This window comes from Pseudophryne corroboree, chromosome 8, assembly GCF_028390025.1.
Source record: "Pseudophryne corroboree isolate aPseCor3 chromosome 8, aPseCor3.hap2, whole genome shotgun sequence".
Classification (NCBI taxonomy): Eukaryota; Metazoa; Chordata; class Amphibia; order Anura; family Myobatrachidae; genus Pseudophryne; species Pseudophryne corroboree.
The window spans coordinates 351643328-351668660 of NC_086451.1; the positions used below are offsets into that span (position 1 = coordinate 351643328).

The following is a 25333-nucleotide window of genomic DNA, read 5'->3' on the forward strand; positions in this document are numbered from 1 at the left end:
CCAGATGACCTCATTAATCGGGCAAGTTCCTAACATATTGGGGGATACAAGTCCGGGGTGCGGGACACACCAAACCCAAGCAGCCGAGCGACCCCTGGGCAATACTCTAGTATAAAATATATAGTGAAAAAAGTAAAGATAGGTTAATGAGAGAAGCTGCTAAAAATCAGCAGTGGTAAAATAATGAGAGGCAACGTGGTGAGAAATAAAGTAGTGAGAGGTAAAGTAGTGAGAGGTGAAGGTGGGAAATTAGTTACATTGAAACAACACACACAACAACCTAACTATCTTCACTTTTTTTCACTATATATTTTTTTTACTAGAGTGTTGCGCTAGGGTCCCTCGGCTGCTTGGGTTTGGGGTGTTCCGGGCCCTCGGCTTGTACCCCCCAATGATGTTAGGGACTTGCCCGTTTAATGAGGTCACCTGGACGTTGGTGGGCAAGCCGTTATTTATGGCCATAACTATGCGAAGGACCTCACTCAAAATGCAACATTTGATTGCAATGATTATCATTAATTGGTAGTGTTTTAATTGTGCACCTGCAACATTGTCTTTGTATACATTAGCTAACACCAGCCAGAGATGACGTTACCTATACCCGGTGGTGGGGACCAACAAAGCCACAATTAACGTTGTGTATGCGCAGGTGTCAGCCGTCCATGCACATGTAAATATATCCGTTCTTCAACAGCATTGTTATGCACACCAGTGCCTGCAGGAATGTACTGGTGTTTGAACTGTTATGCACACCAGTGCCTGCAGGAATGTACTGGTGTCTGAACGGATAGGGATGCAAAACAAATGAACTCACAGACAGACTGGGGAATATGACATTACGTACACAGAAGGTGATAGGGTAACAAAATAAACACAAAGTGAACAGAGAAGCCCAGAGGCTAAGAAACTGGGTGTCTCCCTAGTATTAGTAATGCTCAGATGGAAAAAGCAAGATGTTGTGTTTTAATACGTAGAGAACCCGAAATGCTGTTGCTAAGGGCAACAGCAAAACCCTAAAGGGTTACCAACGGGTGTGGCAGTAAACTCCTTGGTCAGAGATGGAATGATAGACACAAGGAGAGTCTCCACAATCCTAATCCTCACTTGCAGTGCACAGGTTCAGCTTACTGCCACTAAACTGACCCCTGAACACCTTGCACAGTGAGACAGGATTTAGGCAGGCAATTCTGAGAATACAGCCGCAAACTTGCTAAGTTCACAGAGTAGCAAAAGAACCCCAGCAAGTTAAACGACTGACTCCAGTCTTACTGCTAGGTCTGGATTGGCAGAGTGTAGTACCAAATCCCCAGGCCTATTTGCAGTAAGCAACAACAAATACAAAGCTACACAGTACTGGCTAACTTTCAGGAACTGACTAACCAACAAAGATTCAGCAGCATCTGCTTAACCTGAGAAGAGGCCTTATATAGCAGGTGCTGTCCACGCCCCACTCAGACCTCACAGACTGTGAGCACAAAAACCAGCACCGGATCCCCTGCCGTGCACAGAGCCTGTAACCACTGCACAGCAAAAGACCCGAACCGGAGTATCAGCTGCGCTCAGGTTACTCCGCTAGCACTTGTCTCCCGGTTGCCATGACGACGTGGCAGCACAGGGCAGGAGACCCTAACAGTACCCCCCCTTTGACGAGGGGTCAAAGAACCCCTACCACCGGGTTTATCGGGGAACTGCGAGAAGAAAGAGCGTATCAGTCTGGGGGCATGAAGATCACAACTGCGCACCCACGACCGCTCCTCCGGGCCATACCCCTTCCAGTGCACCAAAAATGACAGCCGACCCCGAACCATCTTGGAGTCAAGAATCCTTTCAACAACAAACTCCCTCTGGCCACGTATCAGAAGAGGAGAAGGTCTTCCACTGGAAGAAGGATTACTAATCGCCCGTTTTAAAAGGGAACAATGAAATGTTTTATTGATACCCAAAGAACGGGGTAGATCTAACTGAAATGCCACTGGATTGATAACCCTGGTGATCTTATAAGGGCCGATGAACCGGGGGCCTAACTTATGAGATGGCTGTCTCAACTTCAAATTCTTGGTAGACAACCAGACGAAGTCTCCTAATTTGAAGCTGCAGGGTCTTTTCCGCTTATCAAAAACCCTTTTGGTCACTAATGACACAGACACAAGGGCTTTCTTCACTTTCCTCCAAATACCTCTAAGGACCGAAACCACAGAGGAACCACCAGGCGTGGAGTCCAGGGGGTCAAAAGAATTGGCCTTAGGATGATGCCCATACACACAAAGGAAGGGAGAGATCCCTGTAGCAGAGTGAGCCGTGTTGTTATAGGCAAACTCCGCCATGGACAGATGAGCAACCCAGTCAGTCTGACACTTGGAGACATAACACCTGAGGAACTGCTCCAAGGACTGGTTCACCCTTTCAGTCTGCCCATTAGACTGCGGATGGTAGCCTGACGACAAGCTGACAGAAATCTGGAGATCGGAACAAAATGCCCTCCAGAATTTGGCCACAAACTGGGATCCGCGGTCAGAGACCACATCAAGTGGCAACCCGTGGAGACGCACAACATGCAGCATAAATAATTCAGACAGGCGTCTGGCCGATGGCAGCCCAACCAGTGGAACGAAGTGCGCCATCTTCGAAAACCTGTCAACGACAACCCAGATGGCTGTCATCCCCGAGGATTTGGGCAAGTCCACCACAAAATCCATTGAAATGTGGGTCCATGGCTTAGATGGGATAGAGAGTGGATGTAATGGGCCAACAGGAACCCCTCTAGGAGTCTTATTTCGGGCACAGATGTCACATGCCCGAACCCACTGATCCACATCCTTAGCCACCGAGGGCCACCACACCGCCCTAGATAGCAACTCCCGAGTTCTGGCAATACCCGGGTGACCTGCCGACTTCTTGGCATGGAATTCCAGGAACACTCGCTGTCTTAACCTAGGAGGCACAAACAAAAGACCTACCGGAAGGTCTGGAGGAGCCTGCTCCTGTGCTCTAAGGACTAATGATAAGAGGTCCTGGGTAATGCCCACTTTAATACATGATGGGGACACAATGGGCAACGGCTCCTCGGTGGTCTCCTGGATTGGAGCAAAACTCAGCGAGAGCGCATCAGCCTTGATGTTTTTTGACCCAGGGCGATATGTTATCAAAAAATTAAAGCGAGCAAAAAACAAAGCCCATCGTGCCTGCCTGGCATTGAGACGCTTCGCTGACTCTAAATATGCCAGATTCTTATGGTCGGTGAGAATTAAGACCACAAACTTAGCCCCCTCAAGCCAGTGTCTCCACTCCTCGAGTGCATCCTTAATAGCCAACAATTCCCGGTTACCCACGTCATAATTCATCTCGGCAGGCGAAAATTTACGGGAAAAGTAAGCACAGGGATGAAGGCGATTATCAGACACTCCCATCTGAGAGAGCACTGCCCCAATACCCATCTCAGAGGCATCCACCTCCACCACAAAAGGACGCTCTGGATCTGGGTGTCGCAGCACCTTGGCCGATACAAATGCCCTTTTGAGACGGGCAAAATCCGCTTTAGCCTCACAAGACCAGTGAGCAACATCCGCCCCTTTCTTAGTGAGTGCCACCAAGGGCGCCACTATAGACGAAAATCCAGCGATAAATCGTCTATAAAAATTTGCAAAGCCCAGGAAACGCTGAAGCGCCTTCAAACTAGTGGGCTGCACCCAATCCAGGACTGCCTGTACCTTGGAACCCTCCATTTGGAAACCTTCTGGGGAGATAATATATCCTAGAAATGCGATTTGCTGAACTTCAAATTCGCACTTCTCCAGCTTCGCCCCAAGCTGGTGGTCTCTGAGTTTCTGGAGGACTAAGCGTACATGCTTCCGATGTTCCTCCAGGGAATGGGAGAAGATTAGGATGTCATCTAAGTATACAACTAAGAATCTATCCAAATATTCCCTGAGTACATCATTCATGAAATCCTGGAAGACTGCCGGGGCATTACAGAGCCCAAAAGGCATCACCAAATATTCATAATGCCCTGAGTGGGTATTAAAGGCAGTCTTCCATTCATCCCCCTCTCTTATTCGGATTAGATTGTACGCACCGCGTAGGTCAATCTTAGAAAAAATAGTGGCAGTACGAAGCTGGTCAAACAAGACCGAAATGAGAGGCAGTGGGTATGAGTTTTTAATCGTGATACGGTTCAATTCCCTGAAGTCGATGCAGGGTCGCAACGAACCGTCCTTTTTACCCACGAAGAAGAACCCCGACCCAACTGGAGACTGTGAAGGTCTGATAAATCCCTTAGCCAAGTTCTCCTGAATGTACTCTGCCATAGCCTGAGTCTCAGGACGTGACAGGGAGTACAACCTGCTCTTGGGAAGCTTAGCATTTGGCAACAAATCAATGGCACAGTCATAGGGGCGATGGGGAGGTAGTACCTCTGCAACTTTTTTGGAGAACACATCCGCAAAATCTGCATAACACCCTGGCAATCCTGGCAAACTTAGCTGCGAGAGCCTGACTGGAAGGCTCAAGCAACTCCTGAAACAATCAGTACCCCAACTAAGAATCTCCCCAGAGACCCAGTCAAATTGAGGATTGTGGGCCCTTAACCAGGGTAACCCCAACACCAATGGGGCAAAAGTACAGACAGTCACGTAAAAGGACAATTTTTCAGAGTGTGTGGCTCCAATAAACAAAGAAATCTGGCTAGTGCAAGAGGTAATTTTACCTTGGGATAATGGTTCCCCGTTTAACCCACAAATCTCAATTTCCGATGCCAAGGGTACTAAGGGAACAGAGTGTTTCAGGGCGAATTGGCGGTCCATAAAAACCCCGTCGGCCCCACTGTCCACAAAGGCCTCAGTCTTGACAGTTTGACCGAGGATCTTCAAGGTCACCGGAATGATAAAAGTCTTCTTGGGAAATTCTGACTTCTGGCCTGACAGGATATTTCCCATCACCCTCAGGCCCTGAAGTTTTCCGGCTTTTCTGGGCATGATACTACCACATGACCTCCATTCCCACAGTACAAACACAACCCCTGCTGTCTCCTCCGCGTCTTCTCACGCGAGGAGAGGCGGGTAGCCCCAATCTGCATAGGCTCCTCGGAAAATTCCTCAGAGTCTGAGGTTCCCTTGGGAAAGAAGGAAACCTTGGTCTCCCTTTCAAGCCTACGCTCTCTCAGCCGTCTATCCACCCGGATGGATAACTGCATGAGCTGATCCAAGCTATCAGGCAAGGGATATTGAACCAGTTGGTCTTTTATCTGGTTAGAAAGACCTCTTCGGAACTGGTGTCTCAGGGCTGGGTCATTCCACTGGGTATCATGGGCCAACCTCCGAAACTCCGTACAGTAAACCTCAACTGGCCTTCGCCCTTGCTTAAGGATCGAAATCTGAGCCTCGGCTGAGGCCGTCTTGTCAGGGTCATCATACAGCATGCCCAGTGCCGTAAAAAAAGCATCAACACTTTTAAGCGACGGACAGTCAGGCTGCAACCCATATGCCCAGACCTGTGGGTCTCCTTGTAGCAAGGAAATCACTGTGCCCACCCGCTGAATCTCCGACCCAGAAGACTGAGGCCTAAGCCGGAAGTATAGCTTGCAGCTCTCCTTGAAACAAAAGAACTGCGAGCGATCTCCAGAAAAACGATCCGGGAGATTTACTTTCGGCTCCTTAACCCCTGAAGGTGCTGCTGCTGCGGGAGCTCCGCCAGCGGCCTGGGAGGTGTGCATTTTAATGGACAAATCATTAAATTGTCGAGTCAGGACCTGCACCTGATCGACCACCTGTTGCAACGTATTTTGAGGGGTATGCTCCATATTCCCACAAAATTTCAACAGGAGTATTAGGCTGCTGAATATGTTATGCACACCAGTGCCTGCAGGAATGTACTGGTGTTTGAACTGTTATGCACACCAGTGCCTGCAGGAATGTACTGGTGTCTGAACGGATAGGGATGCAAAACAAATGAACTCACAGACAGACTGGGGAATATGACATTACGTACACAGAAGGTGATAGGGTAACAAAATAAACACAAAGTGAACAGAGAAGCCCAGAGGCTAAGAAACTGGGTGTCTCCCTAGTATTAGTAATGCTCAGATGGAAAAAGCAAGATGTTGTGTTTTAATACGTAGAGAACCCGAAATGCTGTTGCTAAGGGCAACAGCAAAACCCTAAAGGGTTACCAACGGGTGTGGCAGTAAACTCCTTGGTCAGAGATGGAATGATAGACACAAGGAGAGTCTCCACAATCCTAATCCTCACTTGCAGTGCACAGGTTCAGCTTACTGCCACTAAACTGACCCCTGAACACCTTGCACAGTGAGACAGGATTTAGGCAGGCAATTCTGAGAATACAGCCGCAAACTTGCTAAGTTCACAGAGTAGCAAAAGAACCCCAGCAAGTTAAACGACTGACTCCAGTCTTGCTGCTAGGTCTGGATTGGCAGAGTGTAGTACCAAATCCCCAGGCCTATTTGCAGTAAGCAACAACAAATACAAAGCTACACAGTACTGGCTAACTTTCAGGAACTGACTAACCAACAAAGATTCAGCAGCATCTACTTAACCTGAGAAGAGGCCTTATATAGCAGGTGCTGTCCACGCCCCACTCAGACCTCACAGACTGTGAGCACAAAAACCAGCACCGGATCCCCTGCCGTGCACAGAGCCTGTAACCACTGCACAGCAAAAGACCCGAACCGGAGTATCAGCTGCGCTCAGGTTACTCCGCTAGCACTTGTCTCCCGGTTGCCATGACGACGTGGCAGCACAGGGCAGGAGACCCTAACAAGCATTAAGCTGTTGGTAACTTATTGCAATGTAAGGGCTCCCCACTGAGGCCATCAGAGGAGATATAGATATATATTGGCTTACCATATTCTCCCTTTAAACCGGGATGCTTATTGATTACACAGGTTCTGTGGCTGATTAAAAGCAGGGAAAATGCAGGCTTGAAGTCAGCCAGCCACAGAATCTGTGTAATTCATTAGTGCCCCTTCATTCGTGGAACTAATTTTACAAACACAGTGGTGCCATCTAATATTGTGATGTATATTTTATTTTGTACATATTGATCACAAAATTTAATTGTAAACAATATTTGCAGTTTTTCCTTCAAGGATTAACACAAAAAGATGCTTGGGGATACTAACTTGTGAGCAAACCACGTAAAACTACACCAGCAACTCTATGATATACAGTATATCAACTCGGATTCTGCGTAACCATAGCATGTAGTATTTACTGGATTGACCTGTAAACTGAAACTTCATAAGTCAAGATTACCTGCCTGATTAGTGATTGATATATAGCTGGCGGCTTTTCACGCTAAATAGATCTTGTATATCCATATATATCTATGTTCCTATGCATACATATATAACTCTTCGAGTTTGTGGCATACAATATATTATATATATATATAGTGTCATTTGGACTTGAGGAGCCTGCACACTACACGCGTCTGGTGTTAAGTATCTGGTCTTTTCTGTATTGCTCCTTTCCCAGATGTCACATTGTGATCATACATACCTCGGTTTCTTTCAAGGTCACTAAGCTATACAACAGTGCAACCGCGATACAAATGAATCCAGTAGTTTTGGGGTAATTCCGGAGCAAACAGACATACAAACAGACAAAAACTCTGTGTTTTTTTTGTCTCCCTAAAAGTATATATATATATATATATATATATCTTAACAAACATTCTATGTACCGACTCAACCTTACAGTTTTATTATAAACCTTTTGGTCCTCTCCTTGGACCTTTGTCAAGATAAATAGATAGGACACTCTCTCCCCTATATATACCCCAACACTAATTAAAACCACTCCCCCAATCACAGTGTTAGCATACCACTCAGTGATTAGGTAGACACATCCATCACAGTTAAAAACATAGAAAAATACATGGGGGCATATTCAATTGTGTGTGGGAGTTTTGAAAAACCTTGCGTCGCTGGGTTTTTCCAGCAGCCACTGGGATTTCCTATTCAGTTGCAGGAGAGATAAGAAATCACTGCGTCTTTTTTCTCACCCCACAGCAAGGGCGGGATGTACTAAGCGGAAAATGCGGTAGACCCCCTGTTCACCACATTTTCCTGATGTACTATTCCCCAGCCGGCAGGTGAGCGCAGCGGCGGGGTTCGCCAGCTTCTGCTGGCGATACCCCATAGAAGCCTATGGGCTTCTCTCCGCGGCGCTGTGTGAGGGATCCAATCGGATCCCTCCCAGCATGCCTTGCGGCTGCCCCCATCATCCTGCGTATGTGCAGACTGACCCCTGGGGCCGAATCCTGGAAGTCAGGCTGCCGCTGCGCATCGCGGAGGACAGCTCTTATCGGAGGAGCTGTCCTCCGCAATGCTGATCACATATGTAAGTACATATGCGATCAGTATCGTGGCGCAGGGCGGCGATACACATTAGTACATCCTGCCCCAAGCCTGAATTTTCCTAAAATTTTTATTTTTAGGAATAATCAGTGGGACTTGCTCTGGTACCCTCGTGGCACCACATACACACCTAAGGGCTAATTAAGCAATTGGAAGTTTCCAATTAGCTTAATTAGTCAGTAATTACTCACCTGCTGAAGCAGTGTCTTCTTCATGCAGGCTGTCGGGCCTCATTCTGCAGCAGGAAGGTGGTCATTCCGAGTTGATCGCTAGCTGCATTCGTTCGCTGTGCAGCGATGAGGCAAAAAAACGGCACTTCTGCGCATGCGTATGCGGTGCAATGCGCACGCGCGACGTACTACTACAATGAACAATGTCGTTTCACACAAGGTCTAGCGAAGCTTTTCAGTCAGACTGCTGGCCGCAGAGTGATTGACATGAAGTGGGCGTTTCTGGATGGCAACTGACTGTTTTCAGGGAGTGTTCGGAAAAACGCAGGTGTGCCAGGAAAAACGCAGGCGTGGCTGGGCGAACGCAGGGCGTGTTTGTGACGTCAAAACAGGAACTGAACAGTCTGAAGTCATCGCATGCGCTGAGTAGGTAATGAGCTACTCTAAAACTGCAAAAAAAACTTTGCCACCGCTCTGCGATCCTTTCGTTCGCACTTCTGCTAAGCTAAAATACACTCCCAGTGGGAGGCGGCATAGCGTCTGCACGGCTGCTAAAAACTGCTAGCGAGCGATCAACTCGGAATGACCACCTATGTGTTAGTGTGTATAAAAATAAAAACTATAGTTAGTACTCGCAAGGCTAACATCAGCAGGAGAGTTATCAACAGTAAGTCTACCATAACTACGCATTTCTCTTGCAGGGTCCACAGATTATCCACAGGATAACATTGGGATGTCCCAAAGCAATTTTAGTGGAGGGGACGCTCCTGATTGGACAGGAGAATCCTTCGCCCGAATGCAGTGTCCTGAGAGGCAAAGGTATCAAAGGCATAATTTGTAATTAATGTGTTAATGGAAGACCATGTAGCTGCCTTACATATCTGTTCAGCTGAAGCACCACGTTGTGCTGCCCATGAAGGACCTACTGTTACGAACTTTAACAAATTTTTGGGTCTATTCCCCCCACGCAACGATGCTGAAACATGATCAATGATGAAATATTTCAAGGAGGACAGGGGGTGACCCAATTCCTTGAAATGTTTGGCCACAGGTTGATCAATATGTCTCCCCTCTAACGTGAGACGTATGGCCGAACGATGTGCCGCCATGCGCTCACTAAATTTACGTATAGTTTGACCCATATAGTTCAGCCCACATGGGCAAACTATTACGTAAACGACAAATGAAGTGCTACAGGTAAGTATATGTCTGATCTCATATGTCTTATCAGTATGTGGATGCTTGAAGGATTTACAGGCTATTAAGTGAGTACATGTAGCACAGTTCACACACCTATAGCAACCTGGCTTTTTAGTATATACATTATGAGGTCTAGTAACCCCAAGGCCCAAAAATCCAAAAATTTGTTAATCCGAGAATCCCAATGGATTCTGCGACTGGGTACCATTTACCCTATGGGTCTTAATGAAAAAATAAACTGGAACACCCTGTAATATTATTCTGTACATTTAAATCAGGTAGTGGTATTGCTAGCACTTGATGGTACCCTACAGAGGTGGTTTCCATATATTGGCTCCACTTTGTATGTATGTGGTAGTCTGTTATTACTAATTATGTTTATTTGCACTTTTACTGTGGATGATATCATTCATATGCATGTCATGTTTTCACAATGTCTTTTCTGCTGTGTGTGTCCTTGTCTCTCCGTTCATAGGAACCACGGCGTCTGTGCATGCGCACTAACGACGGCTGTGTTAAACAGGAAGCCCAGCAGGTGAGACGCAAGCCTAGCGTCTCCATGGTCACGGTTCCTGTCTTCACAGGAAGTTCGTTATGGTGGGCGGCCGGCGCTGCAGGGACTGATGAACGGAGGAGATCAGGTGAGTCACCAGCAGGTATTTAAATGTGTGTTTGTCCCTGTTTTAAATGTTATTGTCTTTTTGATCCTGACGAAGGGGCTGTGTCCCCGAAAACGTTTACGTTCGATTTCAACTACAATATAACGTTTGCATATTTACTAGTCCCTGAGTGCCGTTCTTTTTGGAGAGATATGGATTGCTTATGAAATGGACACCGGGGCAATTGTTTCCTGTATGTGAGTGCCGACTGACTTGGAACTGTATATATATATATATATATATATATATACATACATACACACACATACATACATACACACACACTCACACAAAAGGCTTGGACTGAGCAAGGTTTTACACGTTGGGTGCCCCATAGGCTGATTCAAGAGCAGGAGGCTCGGGGGCCTTGGTGTCGCAACATGCCGGTCAGGTTTGATGGCAGTCACTCAAACTCTGTCTGGGAGATCGGTGGCGATGAATCCTGGATCTACACTTTTAATCCCAAGACCAAGCAACAGTTGGCCCAGTGGACCCCAGTTGGAAGTGCAACTCCACAGAAGTTCTGACATGACCGTAGTGTGGCCAAGCAGATGATGGCTGATTTTGTGGCCAAGACTGGTCATGTAGCTACTGTACGACTCATGCAGCAGCATACTGTCATTCGTGAAAAAAAGAACTGGCTGCGCAAAATAGCAGGGGGAAATATAAGACTGAGAGCTGACGTATGAATAAAAAAAAATATTTAAACAGATGACACTAAAACATATATAAAATAATTTTCTAAAATTGGATTAATACCCTGAGCTAAATAGCTTGATATTCAGATAGTATATTTGTGAATACTATAAAGCCAGAAGTATCACTCTATCAGCAGCAGTGAAATAAAGTATCCAATGTATGTGTTTAGATGAAAGTCCCCATTAGAAGAATGTCCACAATAACATAAGCAAGCACCGGTCAGCTTTCCACTAATTGAATAAATAGCAATTGTAGCAATCCCGGAGTAATGGTGGCTTTGCCGTATAATACTGTGCGTTCAGTGAATCTGAGCAGTATGAAATACCTCTCTAGTGGGCTGGTCTAACCGAGCGTCCTCGGTTAAGATGTCCTGCAGTGCCCACAACTTTACTGTGCGGAGAGGAGAATGATGCTGTGCCACCAAGCGGGTAGCGAAGGTTGGTAGCTGCGTGCTGAAGAACGCCCGCCTGCGGGAGTGACAAAGCCAGTGTGGATCACGCTGATGTATTGCTGCTTGCTGCTGTATCGAGTACCTGGTGCAACGTATAAACAAAATGCGGGATCCTAATGCGTTTCGTCACGCTCCACGTGAATTTTTCAAAGGTGTATTCCCACATCTATAGGTGTCAGTATTTAAAACCAGAAACCAAATCAAGCAGGTGTAAAGAATAATTAGTTAATTAAAAGGTTTGTTTAATTAACTACTATACGTCAGCTCTCATAGAAATAGGTATATTAACAATCCAAAGTATATATAGCAAGTAGAATATATAAACTATGTAAAAATATATATAGCAATATTATATCCAGGCAATATATAAGTGCCAAATAAAGTACATATAAATAAAAATATTACTTCTAACAAAAAGCCAGGGTGGTCTCATATGTTCTAAAGAAAACTAGAAATCAAGGTAATATATGCACTAACAATAAACAATACAAGTGAAACATAGATCTATATCTATATCTGGACCCTATGTTTTAAACAGTGTTGAATTACATATATAGAGCTATAGATTGCAGTCTAGCAGGTACCAAGTACCATCGGTAATACAACTTATAAGAGTTTTCAGCTATACGAACTGATATGGAACTCTTGTTAACCTCTTGTCTGATATCATCCCACTCCTCAACGGTTAAGGTTTCTCCCACATCCCTCTCCCAAGCCAATTCGTGACTTTCTTTGGGAGGGACGTTGTGTGACAATAGTACCCGGTAGATGCGCGACAGAAGCCCCTTTGTTGAGTGGGGGCCTCGACACCATGTTTCAAGAGGGGTCGCTATAATAGGATGTGTGGGTTTAGGAAGGGTATTGTAGAAGTGTCGTAATTGTAAGAAGTGGTAGAAGACTGAGTGGGGGAGAGAAAAACGGGACTGTAAATCCGTAAAGGACGGAAAGGAGGAGAGAGGGGCTAGATCCTGAAGAAAGAGAATGTTGTGTGCGGTCCAACATCGGAATGCAAGATGATTACAGCCCGGGGGGAATTGTGTACTGTTCCATAAAGGAGCTAGATAAGGGTTGTGAGAACGGAGTCAATAGAAACGAGTACAAAGATCCCATATCGAGAGAGAGAAACGTATCGTTGGTAAAAATAGAGTAGGGTTCGGGCGGGAGCGGGGCGGACACCATAGTAAGGTTGAGGGTGTATACATATGCAATGAGTGCGCCTCAAGAAGAGTCCACGTTCTCTGTGCGGGTGGTGAGTGCCAAAGAACACAGGTGGCCAAATGCGTAGCATGGTAATAACGAATAAGATCCGGCACACCAAGACCGCCCTCAGTTTGATGTTGTTGAAGTAGTCGCATTTTGACTCTAGGTTTTTTCCCAGCCCAAATAAAGTTAGATAGGTCCAGTTGAAGATTTTTCAGTATCTTAATGGGGATGTGGATTGGGAGGGTTTGCCATAAATACAATAACCGCGGTAGTAGGTTCATTTAAACTGCCGCGATACGACCAAACCAAGAAATAAACAATTTGTTCCAAGCAACCAGATCAGATTTTATTGAAGAGAGTAAGCGTGGGAAGTTAGCTGCATATAACGATGAGTAGGATTTGGTCAAGTAAATAACTAAATATTTAAGCTTAGTGTTTTGCCATTTAAAGGAATAAGAGGAGTGTAAGAGACGAAGATCTTGTGAAGTTATATGTAGGTTCCAAGCAACCAGATCAGATTTTATTGAAGAGAGTAAGCGTGGGAAGTTAGCTGCATATAACGATGAGTAGGATTTGGTCAAGTAAATACCTAAATATTTAAGCTTAGTGTTTTGCCATTTAAAGGAATAAGAGGAGTGTAAGAGACGAAGATCTTGTGAAGTTATATGTAGGTCTAGGACCTCTGTTTTGTCAGCATTGAGTTTATAGTTAGAAAGGGAGCTATATGTCCGAATCTCCTCTACTAGATGTTGTAGGGAGGAGCACGGGTCGGTCAGAGTTAAGATGACATCATCCGCATATAAAGCAATTTTATATTCATGAGTGCCTACTAAAATGCCAGAGATGTTAGGGTTCAGTCGAATTTTTGCCGCTAGTGGTTCCATCACCAGGGCAAAAAGCAGGGGAAATAGCGGACAGCCCTATCGAGTGCCATTTCTAATAGGTAGAGGTGGGGAGGAAAGACCATTGACTAAAATAGAAGCAGAAGGATTGCAATAGAGCGAGGTGACAGCATTATAAAATGCACCATGTAATCCTATAGTCTGTAGGTCTTGTTGTATAAAAGGCCAGGCCACCCTATCAAAGGCCTTTTCCGCATCGAGAGCCACCACCAGAGTTGGGAGGGATTCCCTGTGGGAAAGATGTATGAGATCAATAAGACGGCGAGTATTGTCCGCAGCCTGACGATTGGGGATGAAACCCACTTGGTCCGGGTGTATTAATGCGGGAAGATAAGGAGCGAGCCGATTCGCAAGGATTTTGGCGAATAACTTCAGATCCGTATTTAGTAATGAAATGGGTCTATAATTTTTCATTTCTAGCGGATCCCGGTTCGGTTTAGGGATGACTATAATATTGGCTCTGGTGGTGGCTGCATCGAGGGAGCCCCCCTCCATTAGTGAGTTAAAGAGTGAGTGTAGCATAGGAAGAAGGGCTTGGGAATTTTTTTTATAATAGATAGCAGGGTAACCATCTGGACCCGGGGCGGAAGATCGTCGGAGTTGCTTAACCGTAGCTAGAATTTCTTTGTGAGTGATAGGAGCGTTGAACGCCTCAAGGTCCATCGTAGAGAGAGTCAGCAAATGACAGGAGGAAAGATACTGTTGAATAGCAGCAATATGGTGCGGAGCGGTAGAAATATCAGAAGAGAGGCCATAAAGAGAAGTATAGTAGTCTTGGAAGTGGGAGGCCATCAATTTAGGGTCACAGGTTGTGGATCCATCAGGGCATTTCAATGCCAGTATACGATTGAGCGCGCGTTTCGCACACAATCGACGGGCTAGCAAAGCATCCGCTTTATCTGATTTTCGTAAAATTTCTGACGGATCCACAAGAGTGACTTAATCGTCTTCTTAGTAAGGATTTGTGACAACTGTCCTTTCAGAGCGAGAATCTTTAGATAGAGCTTGCGTTTGGGAAAGCGTTGATGAAGGAGAGTTAACGTAGTCAACTCGGCTTCCAGGTCAGCAATCCGTTTGGCCTCAATCTTTCTCTGGGCAGATGTAAGATTAATAAGAAGGCCCCGCAGTGTAGCTTTATGTGCTTCCCACAATATAGCAGGCGAAATATCAGGAGAGACATTCTCTGTAAAATAATGGCGAATCACAGTATCAATTTCAGACACGTTAGAGGAATTAAGAAGAAGTGACTCATTAAGGCGCCATGTGCGTGTAGCCGAAGGTGTGTGAGGGGTAGCTAAATCAAGCGTTATCGCATAGTGGTCTGTCCATGTGGTCGGGATCACCTGAGCTCCCAAAAGGGTCTGAGTGGAATCTCGATCCACAAAAACATAATCGATACGAGTATATAAGTCGTGTTGCGGGGAATAGTGAGTATATCCCGTTGCTGACGGATAAAGTGTTTTCCAGCTATCATATAGGTTGTGAGCTGTGATGCATGATTGTAGAAGTTTAGATAGCTTCGCGTGGGAAGAAGGCCCCAAAGCTTGGGTGGGACCTATCAGCGTGAGGGTCTAAGGTAGCGTTGCAATCACCGGCCACAATAACCCAGGTATTCGAGAATTTAGAGAGATGATCAGAGAACGTCCTAAAAAAGGATCCCTGCTGCATGTTTGGGGCGTAAATCGATGCTAAGGTGATAGGTGTTTGATTGAGGAAGCCGGAGAGGATGACAAACCTGCCATGGATATCCAGAACTGTGTCCCGGACAACCAAGGGGAGGTCACGGTGGACCAATATAGCAGTACCTCTACGTTTAGCTGCCATTGTAGAGTAAAAAGCTTGGGGATAACGTTTAGAGTTTAAAGAAGGGTGGGGAGCTTTAAAGTGGGTCTCCTGTAAGAAAACTATATCCGCTTTTTGTCGGGTGAAAAATTGAAACGCCATGGACCGCTTGGTCGGGGAATTGAGGCCATTGACATTAACAGATAGAATTTTCAGAGTCATGGAGGATAGAAATCAGCAACGCTCAATAGAGAGAATAGTCTACGAACTGGTCGACCAGGGGAGACAAAAGAGGGATTAACAAAACAGGAATAAGAACGGGTAAAGGTGAACATGAGAATAAACTCAGGGGACAGACCTTTTCCTAAAAGCGGGTTGGGTCTATGAGTGAAAGGGTGTATGCCATGTGGGCAGTCCCTTCGGAGTGGGGGGTAGCGCCAGTAACAATAAACAATGAGGAGGAAGAGGAACATAGGGGAAAAAATAAGAATTTACTTACCGATAATTCTATTTCTCATAGTCCGTAGTGGATGCTGGGGACTCCGTAAGGACCATGGGGAATAGCGGCTCCGCAGGAGACTGGGCACATCTAAAGAAAGCTTTAGGACTATCTGGTGTGCACTGGCTCCTCCCCCTATGACCCTCCTCCAAGCCTCAGTTAGGATACTGTGCCCAGACGAGCGTACACAATAAGGAAGGATTTTGAATCCCGGGTAAGACTCATACCAGCCACACCAATCACACCGTATAACCTGTGATCTGAACCCAGTTAACAGCATGATAACAGAGGAGCCTCTGAAAGATGGCTCACAACAATAATAACCCGATTTTTGTAACAATAACTATGTACAAGTATTGCAGACACTCCGCACTTGGGATGGGCGCCCAGCATCCACTACGGACTATGAGAAATAGAATTATCGGTAAGTAAATTCTTATTTTCTCTAATGTCCTAAGTGGATGCTGGGGACTCCGTAAGGACCATGGGGATTATACCAAAGCTCCCAAACGGGCGGGAGAGTGCGGATGACTCTGCAGCACCAAATGAGAGAACTCCAGGTCCTCCTCAGCCAGGATATCAATTTTGTAGAATTTTACAAACGTATTTGCTCCTGACCAAGTAGCTGCTCGGCAAAGTTGTAAAGCCGAGACCCCTCGGGCAGCCGCCCAAGATGAGCCCACCTTCCTTGTGGAGTGGGCATTTACAGATTTTTGGCTGTGGCAGGCCTGCCACAGAACGTGCAAGCTGAATTGTACTACAAATCCAACGAGCAATAGTCTGCTTAGAAGCAGGAGCACCCAGCTTGTTGGGTGCACACAGGATAAACAGCGAGTCAGATTTCCTGACTCCAGCCGTCCTGGAAACATATATTTTCAGGGCACTGACAACGTCTAGCAACTTGGAGGCCTCCAAGTCCCTAGTAGCCGCAGGCACCACCAATAGGTTGGTTCAGGTGAGACGCTGAAACCACCTTGGGGAGAAACTGAGGACGAGTCCTCAATTCCGCCCTGTCCGAATGGAAAATCAGATAAGGGCTTTTTCAGGATAAAGCCGCCAATTCTGACACGCGCCTGGCCCAGGCCAGGGCCAACAGCATGACCACTTTCCATGTGAGATATTTTAACTCCACAGATTTAAGTGGTTCAAACCAATGTGACTTTTGGAACCCAAAACTACATTGAGATCCCAAAGTGCCACTGGAGGCACAAAAGGAGGCTGTATATGCAGTACTCCTTTTACAAACGTCTGAACTTCAGGGACTGAAGCTAGTTCTTTTTGGAAGAAAATTGACAGGGCCGAAATTTGAACCTTAATGGACCCCAATTTCAGGCCCATAGACACTCCTGTTTGCAGGAAATGTAGGAATCGACCCAGTTGAATTTCCTCCGTCGGGCCTTACTGGCCTCGCACCACGCAACATATTTTCGCCAATTGCGGTGATAATGTTTTTGCGGTTACATCCTTCCTGGCTTTGATCAGGATAGGGATGACTTCATCCGGAATGCCTTTTTTCCTTCAGGATCCGGCGTTCAACCGCCATGCCGTCAAACGCAGCCGCGGTAAGTCTTGGAACAGACAGGGTCCTTGCTGGAGCAGGTCCCTTCTTAGAGGTAGAGGCCACGGATCCTCCGTGAGCATCTCTTGAAGTTCCGGTTACCAAGTCCTTCTTGGCCAATCCGGAACCACGAATATAGTGCTTACTCCTCTCCATCTTATCAATCTCAGTACCTTGGGTATGAGAGGCAGAGGAGGGAACACACACCCTGACTGGTACACCCACGGTGTTACCAGAGCGTCTACAGCTTATTGCCTGAGGGTCCCTGGACCTGGCGCAATACCTGTCGAGTTTTTAATCATGTGGAAGACTTCTGGGTGAAGTCCCCACTCTCCCGGGTGGAGGTCGTGCTGAGGAAGTCTGCTTCCCAGTTGTCCACTCCCGGAATGAATACTGCTGACAGTGCTATCACATGATTTTCCGCCCAGCGAAGAATCCTTGCAGCTTCTGCCATTGCCCTCCTGCTTCTTGTGCCACCCTGTCTGTTTACGTGGGTGACTGCCGTGATGTTGTCCGACTGGATCAACACCGGCTGACCTTGAAGCAGAGGTCTTGCTAAGCTTAGAGCATTGTAAATGTCCCTTAGCTTCAGGATATTTATGTGAAGTGATGTCTCCAGGCTTGACCATAAACTCTGGATATTCCTTCCCTGTGTGACTGCTCCCCAGCCTCGCAGGCTGGCATCCGTGGTCACCAGGACCCAGTCCTGAATGCCTAATCTGCGGCCCTCTAGAAGATGAGCACTCTGCAACCACCACAGGAGGGACACCCTTGTCCTTGGTGACAGGGTTATCCGCTGATGCATCTGAAGATGCGATCCGGACATTTTGTCCAGCAGGTCCCACTGGAAAGTTCTTGCGTGGAATCTGCCGAATGGGATTGCTTCGTAGGAAGCCACCATTTTACCCAGAACCCTTGTGCATTGATGCACTGAGACTTGGCTCGGTTTTAGGAGGTTCCTGACTAGCTCGGATAACTCCCTGGCTTTCTCCTCCGGGAGAAACACCTTTTTCTGGACTGTGTCCAGGATCATCCCTAGGAACAGAAGACACGTCGTCGGAACCAGGTGCGATTTTGGAATATTGAGAATCCAATCGTGCTGCCGCAACACTACCTGAGATAGTGCTACACCGACCTCCAACTGTTCCCTGGATCTTACCCTTATCAGGGAATTGTCCAAGGAAGGGATAACTAAAATTCACTTCCTTCGAAGGAATATCATCATTTCGGCCATTACCTTGGTAAAGACCCGGGGTGCCGTGTACCATCCATACGGCAGCGTCTGAACTGATAGTGACAGTTCTGTACCATAAACCTGAGGTACCCTTGGTGAGAAGGGTAAATTTTGACATGAAGGTAAGCATCCTTGATGTCCCGAGACATCATGTAGTCCCCTTCTTCCAGGTTCGCAATCACTGCTCTGAGTGACTCAATCTTGAATTTGAACCTCTGTACGTAAGTGTTCAAAGATTTTAGATTTAGAATCGGTCTCACCGAGCCGTCCGGCTTCGGTACCACAACAGTGTGGAATAATACCCCGTTCCCTGTTGCAGGAGGGGTATCTTGATTATCACCTGCTGGGAATACAGCTTGTGAATGGCTTCCAAAACTGTCTCCCTGTCAGAAGGAGACATCGGTAAAGCCGACTTTAGGAAACGGCGAGGGGGAGACGTCTCGAATTCTAATTTGTACCCCTGAGATATCACCTGAAGGATCCAGGGGTCTATTGCGAGTGAGCCCACTGCGCGCTGAAATTCATTGAGACGGGCCCCCCACCGTGCCTGATTCTGCTTGTAAAGCCCCAGCGTATACTGAGGGCTTGGCAGAGGCGGGAGAGGGTTTCTGTTCCTGGGCACTGGCTGATTTCTGCAGCCTTTTTCCTCTCCCTCTGTCACGGGGCAGAAATGAGGAACCTTTTGCCCGCTTGTCCATGAAAAGACTGCGCCTGATAATACGGCGTCTTCTCATGTTGAGAGGCGACCTGGGGTACAAACGTGGAATTCCCAGCTGTTGCCGTGGCCACCAGGTCTGAAAGACCGACCCCAAATAACTCCTCCCTTAATAAAGCAATACTTCCAAATGCCGTTTGGAATACGCATCACCTGACCACTGACGTGTCCATAACCCTCTACTGGTAGAAATGGACAACGCGCTTAGACTTGATGCCAGTCGGCAAATATTCAGCTGTGCATCACGCATATATAAAAATGCATCTTTTAAATGCTCTATAGGCAAAAATATACTGTCCCTATCTAGGGTATCAATATTTTCAGTCAGGGAATCCGACCACGCCAACCCAGCACTGCACATCCAGGCTGAGGCGATTGCTGGTCGCAGTATAACACCAGTATGTGTGTAAATACCTTTTAGGATACCCTTCTGCTTTCTATCAGCAGGATCCTTAAGGGCGGCCATCTCAGGCGAAGGTAGAGCCCTTACAAGCGTGTGAGCGCTTTATCCCCCCTAGGGGGTGTTTCCCAACGCACCCTAACCTCTGGCGGGAAAGGATATAATGCCAATAACATTTTAGAAATTATCCGTTGTTATCGGGGGAAACCCACGCATCATCACACACCTCATTTAATTTCTCAGATTCAGGAAAACTACAGGTAGTTTTTCCTCACCGAACATAATACCCCTTTTTTTGGTGGTACTCGTATTATCAGAAATGTGTAAAACATTTTTCATTGCCTCAATCATGTAACGTGTGGCCCTACTGGAAGTCACATTCGTCTCTTCACCGTCGACACTGGAGTCAGTATCCGTGTCGGCGTCTATATCTGCCATCTGAGGTAACGGGCGCTTTAGAGCCCCTGACGGCCTATGAGACGTCTGGACAGGCACAAGCTGAGTAGCCGGCTGTCTCATGTCAACCACTGTCTTTTATACAGAGCTGACACTGTCACGTAATTCCTTCCAACAGTTCATCCACTCAGGTGTCGACCCCCTAGGGGGTGACATTACTATTACAGGCAATCTGCTCCGTCTCCACATCATTTTTCTCCTCATACATGTCGACACAAACGTACCGACATACAGCACACACACAGGGAATGCTCTGATAGAGGACAGGACCCCACTAGCCCTTTGGGGAGACAGAGGGAGAGTTTGCCAGCACACACCAGAGCGCTATATATATACAGGGATAACCTTATATAAGTGTTTTTCCCCTTATAGCTGCTGTATAGTTAATACTGCGCCCAATTAGTGCCCCCCTCTCTTTTTTTTAACCCTTTCTGTAGTGTAGTGACTGCAGGGGAGAGACAGGGAGCTTCCCTTCAACGGAGCTGTGAGGGAAAATGGCGCCAGTGTGCTGAGGAGATAGGCTCCGCCCCTTTTTCGCGGACTTTTCTCCTGCTTTTTTATGGATTCTGGCAGGGGTTAAATGCATCCATATAGCCCAGGAGCTATATGTGATGCATTTTTTTGCCATCCAAGGTGTTTTTATTGCGTCTCAGGGCGCCCCCCCCCCAGCGCCCTGCACCCTCAGTGACCGAAGTGTGAAGTGTGCTGAGAGCAATGGCGCACAGCTGCAGTGCTGTGCGCTACCTTGTTGAAGACAGGACGTCTTCTGCCGCCGATTTTCTGGACCTCTTCTGCCTTCTGGCTCTGTAAGGGGGCCGGCGGCGCGGCTCTGGGACCCATCCAAGCTGGGCCTGTGATCGTCCCTCTGGAGCTAAAGTCCAGTAGCCTAAGAAGCCCAATCCACTCTGCACGCAGGTGAGTTCGCTTCTTCTCCCCTTAGTCCCTCGATGCAGTGAGCCTGTTGCCAGCAGGTCTCACTGAAAATAAAAAACCTAATCTAAAACTTTCACTAAGAAGCTCAGGAGAGCCCCTAGTGTGCACCCTTCTCGTTCGGGCACAGAGATCTAACTGAGGCTTGGAGGAGGGTCATAGGGGGAGGAGCCAGTGCACACCAGATAGTCCTAAAGCTTTCTTTAGATGTGCCCAGTCTCCTGCGGAGCCGCTATTCCCCATGGTCCTTACGGAGTCCCCAGCATCCACTTAGGACGTTAGAGAAAAAGGAAAATACATTCTGCGAGCCAGTGTAAGGGGGTGTGGAAAGCGAGATCAGAAAGGAAACAGGAACACAACAAGAAGAGGAGATAGTGCAATTAACAGTTATGCATACAATAATGGCACATCAAAATACATAATAAGCACAATGTAGAATCAGCTAGCTTATCTAGAGAAAAAGAAACATCAGGATGGTGTACATTGAAACATTAATTAAATAGTGGTATATTGCAGTGAACATAGCATGCGGGGCGGGTATTGTACACCGAGGAGCTCGAGTCATCCCTCAAAACCGAACGGCAGATTAGCTTTACCAAGTCAAGGCATGGAACTAACATAAGTGTGGGATTACCCAGAGTCGACGTGTAGGAGTCCCTAATAATGCATAGTCCACTAAGTAACAAAAGTCAAACGTGTAGAACAACGTAACATGAAAGGGGAGGAATTAGCTTATAAAGACAAGCATAATAGCAAAAATATGGATATCAACTCAACTTCTCATTTAGTAGACCATTCAGGAGCAGGCGCCATAGACCTCCTAAGGGAGGAGGTGGTGAATTGGTTTCTAATCTTATCAGGGAAAGAGTCAGAGATGCAAAGGGATCTGAGGAGGTCATAGCCCTGAGCGGGGGTTTTAATCGAGTGGTGAGAACCATCTTTGGAGACATGGAGTTGGAACGGGAACCCCCATTTATACTTAACGGAGTGGTCACGGAGGACCTTGGTGATAGCATAAGCGTAGAGGGGGCCAAGTCCTGGTAAATCTGAAGCTGGGTCCCAGAATAAGCAACATATTGGTGTTCACGAGCCACCATCATGAACTTCTCCTTCGTTTTGTAATAGTGGAACCGTAGGATAACATCTCGAGGGGGTTGAGTGGAGGGTGGATGTGGACGCAGTGCTCTGTGTGCCCTATCCAGAAGAAAAAGATCTTTAGGAACCTCGGGAATTAGAGTCAACAGTAGACCATCCAGGAAGCCCGGAAGGCCCTCCATAGTAACACTCTCCGGTATGTTGCGGATCCGGACATTATTCCGGCGATTCCGGTTGTCCATATCTTCTAGATGGTCCCCATGATGATCTAACTCTGTGCGAATCTCAGTCAGCTCCTGTTCGACCACTGTTTGGTACAGGCAGACTTCATCTAGTTTACGTTCCAGGGAGTCAGTACGGGTGCCTAGATCAGCAAGTTCAGTACGAAATTCGGCAAGGATCGATCTCATTTCCGTCTGGATAGTCTTGGTGACGATAGCAACAATATCTTGGGTCGTGAGACTAGCTTTCGGAGATGGGGCATCGTCAGCATCTGATAGGGGGTCAACGGTGGGAGAGTTACGAGGAGTAGCTCCTGCTTTCTCCCAGGCCCGGAGTACACTGGGTTTAGCAAGAGCTGGAGTTTTGCGGTTCCTCTGAGACATAGTGAAATGAGAGGGGTAGATGAGTAGCAGCAGGGATTGACGGCTCGGTAGAACACTGGGAACAAATTTGAAAGGGCTAAAATATGGCTCCCAGAGATTCTATTGCTAGCACATGGAATGGCCCCTAAACACTATAAGGCCACAGAATGATTTAGCATAAAACAGGCATCAGGAGCGTGTCACATTGCAAAGGGTTGAGCAAGTAGCGACATGGAGTGAGGTAGGCTCCAGGAGAGCGGGGTGAGGTGCGGACTCTCCGCAGAGCTAGCGGGCAGCGGCAGTCCATTTGTAATGAATAGCCTGCCCACTCAGTCATGGACCAGCCAGCGACCGGTGGCAGTGCGATTGGACAGCGCAGAGAACCCCACACGGCTCACCTCCGGGCCTGACGTGTGAGTGGCGTGAAGGGGTCTAGACAGGGCACTTGTTCCCGGGTTTATCAGGGTGCTGAAAAGCGTGCAACTGGGAGAGCACACAAAAGCACAGGGCCGGGCTCCAAGACTAGGGAGCTAGAGAGAGGGGGGGGGGGGGGGTATAAAGCACCTGGAAGCCCTTTGATGACAGGTGCCTTCAGTATGGAACAGAAGCCCAGGGCTGGAAAAAGGGGAGGGGAGCAAATAGAAAGCTTGGAGCAACTGGATTAATCACCCAGGCTTGTACAGCTCAGCTAAGGTGGTGTTATGCACACCAGTGCCAGCAGGAATGTACTGGTGTCTGAACGGAGAGGGATGCAAAACAAATGAACTCACAGACAGACTGGGGAATATGACATTACATACATAGAAGGTGATAGGGTAACAAAATAAACACAAAGTGAACAGAGAAGCCCAAAGGCTAAGAAACTGGGTGTCTCCCTAGTATTAGGAATGCTCAGATGGAAAGAAGCGAGATGTTGTGATTTAATACGTAGAGAACCCGAAATGCTGTTGCTAAGGGCAACAGCAAAACCCTAAAGGGTTACCAACAGGTGTGGCAGTAAACTCCTTGGTCAGAGATGGAATAATAGACACAAGGAGAGTCTCCACAATCCTAGTCCTCACTTGCAGTGCACTGGTTCAGCTTACTGCCACTAAACTGACACCTGAACACCTTGCACAGTGAGAAAGGATTTTGGCAGGCAAGTCTGAGAATACAGCCGCAAACTTGCTAGGTTCACAGAGTAGCAAAAGAACCCCATCAGTTTAAACGACTGACTCCAGTCTTACTGCTAGGTCTGGATTGGCAGAGTGTAATACCAAATCCCAAGGCCTATTTGCAGTAAGCAACAAACAAATACAAAGTTTACACAGTACTAGCTAGCTTTCAGGAACTGACTAACCAACAAAGATTCAGCAGCATCTGCCTAACCTGAGAAGAGGGTTTATATAGCAGGTGCTGTCCACGCCCCACTCAGACCTCACAGACTGTGAGCACAAAAACCAGCACCGGATCCCCTGCCGTGCACAGAGCCTGTAACCACTGCACAGCAAAAGACCCAAACCGGAGTATCAGCTACGCTCAGGTTACTCCGCTAGCACTTGTCTCCCGGTTGCCATGACGACGTGGCAGCACAGAGCAGAAGACCCTAACAGTACCCCCCCTCTGACGAGGGGTCAAAGAACCCCTACCACCGGGTTTATCGGGGAACTGCGAGAAGAAAGAGCGTAACAGTCTGGGGGCATGAAGATCACAACTGCGCACCCACGACCGCTCCTCCGGGCCATACCCCTTCCAGTGCACCAAAAATGACAGCCGACCCCGAACCATCTTGGAGTCAAGAATCCTTTCAACAACAAACTCCCTCTGGCCACGTATCAGAAGAGAGGAAAGGTCTTCCACTGGAAGAAGGATTACTAATCGCCCGTTTTAAAAGGGAACAATGAAATGTTTTATTGATACCCAAAGAACGGGGTAGATCTAACTGAAATGCCACCGGATTGATAACCCTAGTGATCTTATAAGGACAGATGAACCGGGGGCCTAACTTATGAGATGGCTGTCTCAACTTCAAATTCTTGGTAGACAACCAGACGAAGTCTCCTAATTTGAAGCTGCAGGGTCTTTTCCGCTTATCAAAAACCCTTTTGGTCACTAATGACACAGACACAAGGGCTTTCTTCACTTTCCTCCAAATACCTCTAAGGACCGAAACCACAGAGGAACCACCAGGCGTGGAGTCCTGGGGGTCAAAAGAATTGGCCTTAGGATGATGCCCATACACACAAAGGAAGGGAGAGATCCCTGTAGCAGAGTGAGCCGCGTTGTTATAGGCAAACTCCGCCATGGACAGATGAGCAACCCAGTCAGTCTGACACTTGGAGACATAACACCTGAGGAACTGCTCCAAGGACTGGTTCACCCTTTCAGTCTGCCCATTAGACTGCGGATGGTAGCCTGACGACAAGCTGACAGAAATCTGGAGATC

General features: G+C 47.2%; 1 protein-coding gene across 1 annotated transcript in view; it reads right to left on the reverse strand.

Moving 5' to 3' along the window:
* LOC134949112 (interleukin-13 receptor subunit alpha-1-like) overlaps positions 1–25333 on the reverse strand; it is a 144500-nt gene that overhangs the window by 73803 nt on the left and 45364 nt on the right. The gene's annotated exons all lie outside the window — the stretch shown is intronic.